Genomic DNA, 8,687 nt, shown 5'->3' with positions numbered 1-8,687 from the left:
ACCGTTTCCTGGCTCGGACACCCAGTCCCAACAGTGGTGACAGCGGTGGGATGCCCCAGTCCCAACAGTGGATGGCAGCTGCGGGATCGACCGGCGTCAGCTACCTCGGCGCGGTGAGTGCCTGATGTTTTCCCCTCAATTCGCCAGACTGCTCTAGCACACGTGATTGTAGTTTAGAGTAGGGCTGTGTGTTGCACTGGAGAGAGCTTTGCTGTTTCGAGCCAAGTCGGAGCGCTTTGAAACGAAAGCTGGTGCAGAGGGAGTAAACGAGGCGTTTTGGAAAGAATTACTTGCGCGTGTCATACTAGTAGCGCTATAGTAGTGAACGGCAAGGGAATTCTAAGAAAAGGGCAAACTACAAGAGGCTATTGTGAGCGATGGAGAACTTCAAAGTGAAGGAACTCATCGAAATTTGTGAAGAGTTGGGCATTGATTTGGGCCCCGCAAAACGAAAGCATGCGATTCTTGAGATCATGCGAAAGGAGAATGTAACGGCTGAGGAAGCCAATGAGGCCTGGGAAGAGATCACAGAACGCCGTGAGCGCGAGGAGGCAGAAAAACAGAAGCAGCTTCAGAATAAACGACGTGCTCGCGCTAAGAAACTGATGGACCTGGAATTTGGAGCACACGAGATCTTTTATGAGAGAGATAGAACATTGTTCGCTCTGCGTAAGACCAACGGTCATCAGCTGAGAGACAGGCCGCAGCCCTTCGTGATCGCCGAAGATATGGCGAAATATTTGGCGGAGTTCGAGCGCGTCTGCGAGAGAAAGCGCGTTGAGCGGAATGGTGGGCACAGAAGTTGGTAGCCCTGCTTTCCAGCGAAGCGTATGACGTTGTCAAGCGCCTGTTGGACGACGGCTTGGCGGACTACGACGAGCTGAAAAGCGTCTTACTGGCGAGATATAACGTGTCACCGCTGGACCTTCGCCAAAGGTACCTGCGAGAGAATAGCACCCCATCGTTTAACGATTTTCCGTACCAGTTTAAAGCCGACATTTTAGAGTGGCTCGAAAATGCTGAAGGGTCGGAAGGTCGTGACGCAGAGGTAGAGTGCGTAGCTGTAGAGCAGAGCTGCCAGTGCGGCACAGAGGAAGGTAGTCCGTACGTGGCAGATGTAACTGCTGCTGTAACATTGGGAATTGCCCCGCATTCGCCAACTGAGAAAACCTCTACACCATCGGATAAGGTAGTCACAGCATCGGACGATGCACTAACAGTGGTCTCGCCCATTGAGATTGTGGCGGAGTTACCGGAAAGCGAATCTCCTAGCGTGTCGAAAGCAGGAGAAGTTGCCGAACAGGGCAGAGAGGACGTCCGACTGGACATTAGTGAAAACACTTGCGCCGACGCAAGCGAAGTAGATGAGGACGGCACACCGTGTTGTGCAGCGCGTTCGGCAGACATGCAGAAACCCGAAACTTACGATCAACGGAAGCAGGCGCATGGAGAGTTTGCGGACGCTGAGTTGTGCGTTAGTGTCTCTGGCGAGGAATGCGAAACGAGTCCCGTGCTTTCGCACTGCTCTGAGCTTTGCGACTTTCCAGAAAGCAGCTGCAGTAGCGGGAACACCGCGACTGAGTGCAGAGCCGACCCTCATCCGCAATCGGCTGAAACGCGTCAGGAGCACGACGCGAGCTGCGTGTCAACACTAATGTCAGGAGAAAACACTAGTTCGTCCGCGCCTGTAGAAGCCAAGGTGCTGGACGACAGTGGAGTACAGAACCTCCCAGACGACATGGGAGCTGTAGACGTCGTTCCTTCCGAGAAAGATGAGGACGAATGCGCACTCAGGGACGCTGACAAGGAAGAACGCAGTTTGGAGGAGGCTAGTAAAGGCGCCAAAGACAGGCCTGATCTAGGTAGCACATATGAATCAGCTGACAATCAAAGCGACGTGTTCAGAGAGCAGAAACTTAGGCGACGGAAGCAGAATGTGCTTTCACAGGCGAAAGTGAAAGGAAAGCTCACGATAAAAAGCCGCCGAAAGATGAAAGGAACTGCACAAGTAAGCTAAACTGGGCTAGTCGGAGCAATTGCATCTTCGAAAAAGGTAGCGCGAAACACAAGACACAGGTAAGGTGAAGACAGGACACGAGCGCTTCTCACGACTAAATTTTTTATTAGGAAGGATAACAGAATATATACCATAGATATGGAGGCGAAGAGAAAGAAGGAAAAAACAAAATAACAACTCAAAAAACAAGAACAAGACGAGGAGATAAGAGGCCGGCGATGGAAGCATGTACATAGCATAGCAACATAAAACACGTGCACAGTTACTTGACAACCGATTGGAGGTAGACAATCTCACTTTTTGTTAAGGCGATCGATGCGTCACTAATACACTCCCCCCCCCCCCCCCTTTCGCGATATAGAACGCTTCAATAATCTCCCTTGTACGTTGATGATATGCTCTGTCAAGAACTACAGTCTTATCGAAAAGGGGGCGACATTTACAATCCCTGCAATGCTTCGGTAAATTTTCAAGAGCTGGTGGGGTTAAAGAATTTCTGTGTTAGAACAGCCGGACATTTAGACAGCGCCCGGTCTGCCCTACATAGAATTTTTCACACGAAAGAGGAATCTTGTAAATCACCTCTTTTTTACATGGCACAAACCTAGATTTGTGATTAACATGGCAACGATGATCACTTTTTAATCCCTCTGCTTTCGCTCTGACCACCGCACACAATCCAGATAACTTCACGGGAGCTGAGATTACTGTGCCCACCTCGTATCGATTGGCAACATTTCGTAACCCATGTGAAAAACGATGTACATAGGGCAAAACGACAGGTTTCTTTTTCGCGTCGAATAACATAGCCCTCTTGGCATCCTTGCCCTTGAGCCACAACAGGAGTTTTTCACAACTAGTGCTAATCAACGAAAGCGGATAACCGGACTTAGTCAATCTATTAACTTGTTCATGAAAACTTGTGGCTATTTTATCATGGCAAGACTTAAGTAAAACAGAGCGTAAGCATGAGGAGACAACTGCATTTTTTAATACTTTAGAATGCCCGGAGTGAAAATGGAGTAAAGGTTTAGAAGACCTAGGGTGGTAGCCCCAGCAAAGATGCTTATTGCCAGAATGAAGAGATAAGTCAAGAAATTGAAGAGAGTTTTCATTAGGCAATTCGAAAGTGAAACTCAAACCTTGACCACATGTCTTAAACACCTTTAAAACGTCAACGACAGAGTGATTGAAACGATCAGAGGGAAGAAGAACCAAATAGTCATCAACATACCGAACATACCGTCGTTTTTCCCTATGTACATCGTTTTTCACATGGGTTACGAAATGTTGCCAATCGATACGAGGTGGGCACAGTAATCTCAGCTCCCGTGAAGTTATCTGGATTGTGTGCGGTGGTCAGAGCGAAAGCAGAGGGATTAAAAAGTGATCATCGTTGCCCTGTTAATCACAAATCTAGGTTTGTGCCATGTAAAAAAGAGGTGATTTACAAGATTCCTCTTTCGTGTGAAAAATTCTATGTAGGGCAGACCGGGCGCTGTCTAAATGTCCGGCTGTTCGAACACAGAAATTCTTTAACCCCACCAGCTCTTGAAAATTTACCGAAGCATTGCAGGGATTGTAAATGTCGCCCCCTTTTCGATAAGACTGTAGTTCTTGACAGAGCATATCATCAACGTACAAGGGAGATTATTGAAGCGTTCTATATCGCGAAAGGGGGGGGGGGAGTGTATTAGTGACGCATCGATCGCCTTAACAAAAAGTGAGATTGTCTACCTCCAATCGGTTGTCAAGTAACTGTGCACGTGTTTTATGTTGCTATGCTATGTACATGCTTCCATCGCCGGCCTCTTATCTCCTCGTCTTGTTCTTGTTTTTTGAGTTGTTATTTTGTTTTTTCCTTCTTTCTCTTCGCCTCCATATCTATGGTATATATTCTGTTATCCTTCCTAATAAAAAATTTAGTCGTGAGAAGCGCTCGTGTCCTGTCTTCACCTTACCTGTGTCTTGTGTTTCGCGCTACCTTTTTCGAAGAAAGATGAAAGGCAGGCATAAGAAAGACAGGCGCCGCCGAAAAGAGAGAAAGGGCAAACGCGCGAAAACGGGTTTCCACCATCGGAAGCGCCAGCGTCGCCGGCAAAATGACTTCAGTAAAGTCAGTCACGTTGTCAGCCCTGAAACTAGCGTCAGAACCAGAGCTAAAGAAATGTGCGAGGCATTACTATCGCGCAAAGCGAAGCGCATAAGTGTGTCGGGGCACATAGGTCTGGGCAGTAGAATAAACTGCAAAAAGAAATCGTGCAAACATTCGCGCGGAAAAGTGCACCAAGGCACCAAACCGAGATTCAAGAGAGCGCTGCCCGGGAGGCGAAAAATTAAGGAGCGGGACAAGTGTGAATCTTGCCGCCAGCACAGAGAGAGCGAGACGCGCAAAGGCACGTGCTCTCATGCGGGCTCTCGCTTTCCGCTGCATTCACGGGAGAAACCGCGCTCCCACAGAGAGCGGCACGCGCGCGGAAGGAAAGCGCGTGTACGACTCAAAGAGCGAAAGATTGTACGAGGCCGCAGTGACAGGGGCAAGAAAATTGGCCAGAAGAAACCGCCTAAGCGCTCTACCAAGCATAGGTATTGCGATGGAAAGCCGCGGTTCGAGATGACGCCACTGAATAGGTGCAAAATCAAACGGCTGGGTGGGTAGAGGCGAACCACACACCGAGCGGAAAGGCAAACGGATGCGCGAGAAAGTCAAGACTCGTGCAAGGTCTGACTTGCCCCCACGAACAGAGAGAAAGAAAGAACGGTCCCATCGGAAGCGTTGCGCACTCGCTATGGGACGTCGCGACTGGCGCGCGAAGCGCAAAGAAAGGGACAAGTTGCCAGTCTATGAAAGCGAATCGCTCTCGTACTGTAGCTCCCGTAGAAACTGGAAAGACAAGTACAGAGAGAAAGAAAAGCGCGTATACCGCGAAAGAGGCAGAGACATTAGCTACCGCGGTAGTAGAGAGAGAAAGAAAAGCGCGTCTACCGCGAAAGAGGCAGAGACGTTAGCTACCACGGTAGTAGAGAGAGAGAGAGAGAAAAGCGCAGCACAGCGAAAGAGGCAGAGTCACTAGTTTCCGCTGTAGCGGGTGTCGTTTACCGTCCGTTAGAAGCGAGGAAAACGCGAACGTAGACGCACTAAGCCGTGTGTTCTAAGCAAGGCTGGCTTCGCCTCCTCGTGACCTACATTTTGTCTCTTCGCGAACAGCTGTTAAGTTCGCTCGTAGATCGGAGAAAAAATTGATATCCTCATTTGTGGCCTCAGCTGACTGTTTTCCTGGCCGAGTGATCTTAAGGGAGCGAATTTATTTTGCATTCATTTCATTCCGAGTGTTTCATGTGTTTGACACTTTGTTTGAGTTAATTACTTTCAAGTTCTCGTATCCCACATGCGTCTCTTGTTGGAGAGGGAACAAAAAGGGGACAGAAATGTAGCCAACAGCGATTTGAGACTTTAAAGGGCCCCTGCCCACCCGCGGCCAGCAGACACTCTCTACCTCACTTTGAGCGAGCCTCCTCTCCTTCCATTCCCTCCTCGAAATTTTTCTCTCCCGCTCCTCGTCGAGTAGGCTCGGCAAGGCAAAATCACTCCTTCGTTCTCCGGTGTAAGCTGGAGGCGTGGTGTCTGTGGAGTGCGTCACAGGGCGACGTCATGGCCTCGCCTTCAATAGAATTCTTTTCTTGGTTTTTGCATTTTCTCCGCACACTGAACGATCGAGAGGCGCGATCAGCTCGACCACCTAGACTTGTTAGCGAGCGCATCCTTTCATACATCTGTTTGCCATTCCCAGTTAACGAGTCACCTTTTCATTTTCTTTTAGGCCTCCCCACCGTTTCACGAGCGGAGGGGCGGAAGTCGGTTGTGTTCGAAACACACTGCGAAGCGCGGACCCGGCAACCGCCCGTTTGCTTTTCTCCATGCGTGTTTGTGTTCTGTGTGTTTGTGTCTTTTCTCCGCTCCAAAGCATATGTCATTCATTGGAGTCAAGGCGTACGCAAGATGCACGAAAGATAAGCGGCGTGTGTGCGGAGCGGTCAAGTGGGCGAGCGAGGGAAAGGCTCTGCTTTGTTTTGGGGGGCTTGCATAGAAGAAAAAAATCTGAGAAGGGAGCGCGTACGCAGAGCGTCTCGTGAGCTGATCACGGCGGTGGGAAGGTGGGGGGGGGGTGAACCAAATCCCTCAGTTTTACTATTTTTTACTTTTTATGGCAAGGGTTCAAGGCTGTCGCCGCACGCTCCCTCCGCAGTTTATTTTTTTGTTCCTTCATGCGGGTTTGTAGGCATGAGCCAGAACAGAAGGCGCTGCGGAAAGCGTTGTCCAGACGACGCGACGCCAAGGCTACGCCCAATCTTCTCCCGTCAGTCAGAACGATGCACCAATGGAGTGCCTTCAGCGAAAGTATCCCCCTATGACGTCAACGGGGTTCAGAGTAGTGGGCCGGGCCCGTTTTTGAAGGAAGGAAAGAACGAGCGGGCTTTGATTTGAATTTTCGCAGCTTTTCGGGGCGCGCATGGCTCTAGTATTTTGCAGAGGTTATCTTCGATGCCTGATCTATGCAGTGGGCTTGTTTTTCAAAAATGTCCGGACCCTGGGCAGTGGCCCTTTAAGTCTGGTGTATTGACGGGTGACAGAAGGCACTTGCTCGTGTTGGGTGTTGGCTGTTGTCGGTCGGTTCTTTGCAACATGCAGAACGATCAACGGCCGATGCTGAGAAGCAAGCTCTTCTGAAGGACCGAGCGTAGCTGATCCAGTCACCTGGGCGACAAAGCTGCGGAGCAGTGATCCTGTCCTGACGAGCGGGACCTGTTCACGGAAAGGAGCCTGGAGCTACCTGCGGCTGAACACGGGACGAGAACTTGGAGGTGCCTGGCGTACAAGCGCGCCCCACATCCGAGCCACGCGGAAGTAGCTCGTCTTCGTGGCGCATTGTCTGGCGGCGGTGGTGCTGTAGTGCCGGAGCTCCCATTTCGCTGGCTAGCTTCTCTGAAAACAAGCGCTGCGCGCCCGCCGGCGCTCAAAGCAGGCCCAGACTCTCGGACATGTCGCGACGTGCAGCGTGACTCATCCCGACGCCGCGGCGCCGACACGGACCCTTCCTCCTCTCCGTCGGTGCGAACTCCTCCGACGCTCGCCGGCTCTCGACCATTGGTCTAATTTGAACGGCGGCCAGTGATTGGAGGATTTGAACGGCTGGCTGCCGTAACCGTTACCAGCGGCTATAAAAACGGAGCCGCGCTGAACCCGAGCAGCAGACGGGCAGCAGAAGAGCCATCACGCCGGAGTTACGCTCGCCGCCGGGGCCGCTCTTCTTCTTTTTGCTAGCCCGTGGTGCTCTTGGCCCTTGTATCATGTAAAAGCCCTTGTACATACTGTACACAAAAGTCTTTTGACTCACCGTCGCCTCGACCGTTTCCTGGCTCGGACACCCAGTCCCAACAGCCCTCTACGTTACCGCACACTATTGAGAGAAGAAGCTATCTTGTTTCAGCAGCTATTTACAGACACCTTTCCGTCACCCCAAAACCGACTTGCCAGTCGCCCCCATCACCCTACCCTTTGCCCTACCCTTTGAGCAGCCCACCGAACCTCTAGCACATAGTATGAGAATATGCGAGCACCTCCTCAACCACCCATCCCCCACTCAGCAAAAGCCTCGTGGGAACACTGGCTCTCCCTGACAACGAAGAGCTTACCAAACATATTTTCTTTATACCACCTGTTCGACATAGCCTTTGTAATTTGCATCAAGCCCCTATAGCTCAATATATTCAAATACACAGCTAATCACTGCTGCTCTATAGTACATTGTAAAATTAAGTAGAGTTAGTTCTTGCGCTAGTTGGTATACTTGATTTGCACTCATAGTTGCGCTGAAAAACTATGAGTGTAAATCAAGTAAAATTAAGATTTTGGCCTATGCTAACGATGTCGCCCTTTTTTTCTGATAAAAAAGAGTATAATAAAATGCAGGCTTGGATGCGTTGGGAGCACTTCGTGTCGGCACGAACATAAATTCGCAACAATGTGCTGCATTATGCGAGGAGAAGGTGCATGCGCTGCATACAATTTTTGTACCCTATCTGGGTCGTTATCAAAGGGTAGGCTCCCTTTGATTTATATTAATGACAATGGCATGTACAGACTTTTATGCAATACAAAGGCATCAACTTTATTTTGCATTCACAGCGACATTTGAGAATGCTTTGGAGTTGCACAGAGTATATGCCAGCTTGTTTTGTACATGGCAACAATGACATGACCTTCAGCAGAACTTCCCGTACTTGTTTTCAACACTGCATTCTGGCTTGTGCAACTGCAATATGAGCCCAGGAAGGAATGCTAAACCACAACTTGATGGCCGGCTGTCGCTGTGCAGAACAAAGCCATGCACTTTTAGCCCAGTGATGTATGTCTAAGCCCCTTTGCAGCCACATAGTGCTATGTCTACTTTGGCTTTAATAATGGCCTGAAAAACATGACAAAAATAAATCACTATTGTTGCGTTGTTACTGTTCTGTGAAATGCAGAACTGCTTTATTTACAACTGATTTTACCTGTTCCAATTAGCTGGAAACATTATTTCTCATGTCCATTAGCATTTGTTTTGACAGCAGTCTTGTGCTAAATTGTGAAAATTAAAGGCATGCAGAATTCAGACACACAAACACA

The sequence above is a fragment of the Amblyomma mixtum genome, chromosome 3 (genome assembly GCF_055824585.1).
Source record: "Amblyomma mixtum isolate Tamu chromosome 3, ASM5582458v1, whole genome shotgun sequence".
Classification (NCBI taxonomy): domain Eukaryota; kingdom Metazoa; phylum Arthropoda; class Arachnida; order Ixodida; family Ixodidae; genus Amblyomma; species Amblyomma mixtum.
The sequence above is the reverse complement of the archived record's forward strand: the minus strand, read 5'-3'. Positions refer to the sequence as shown.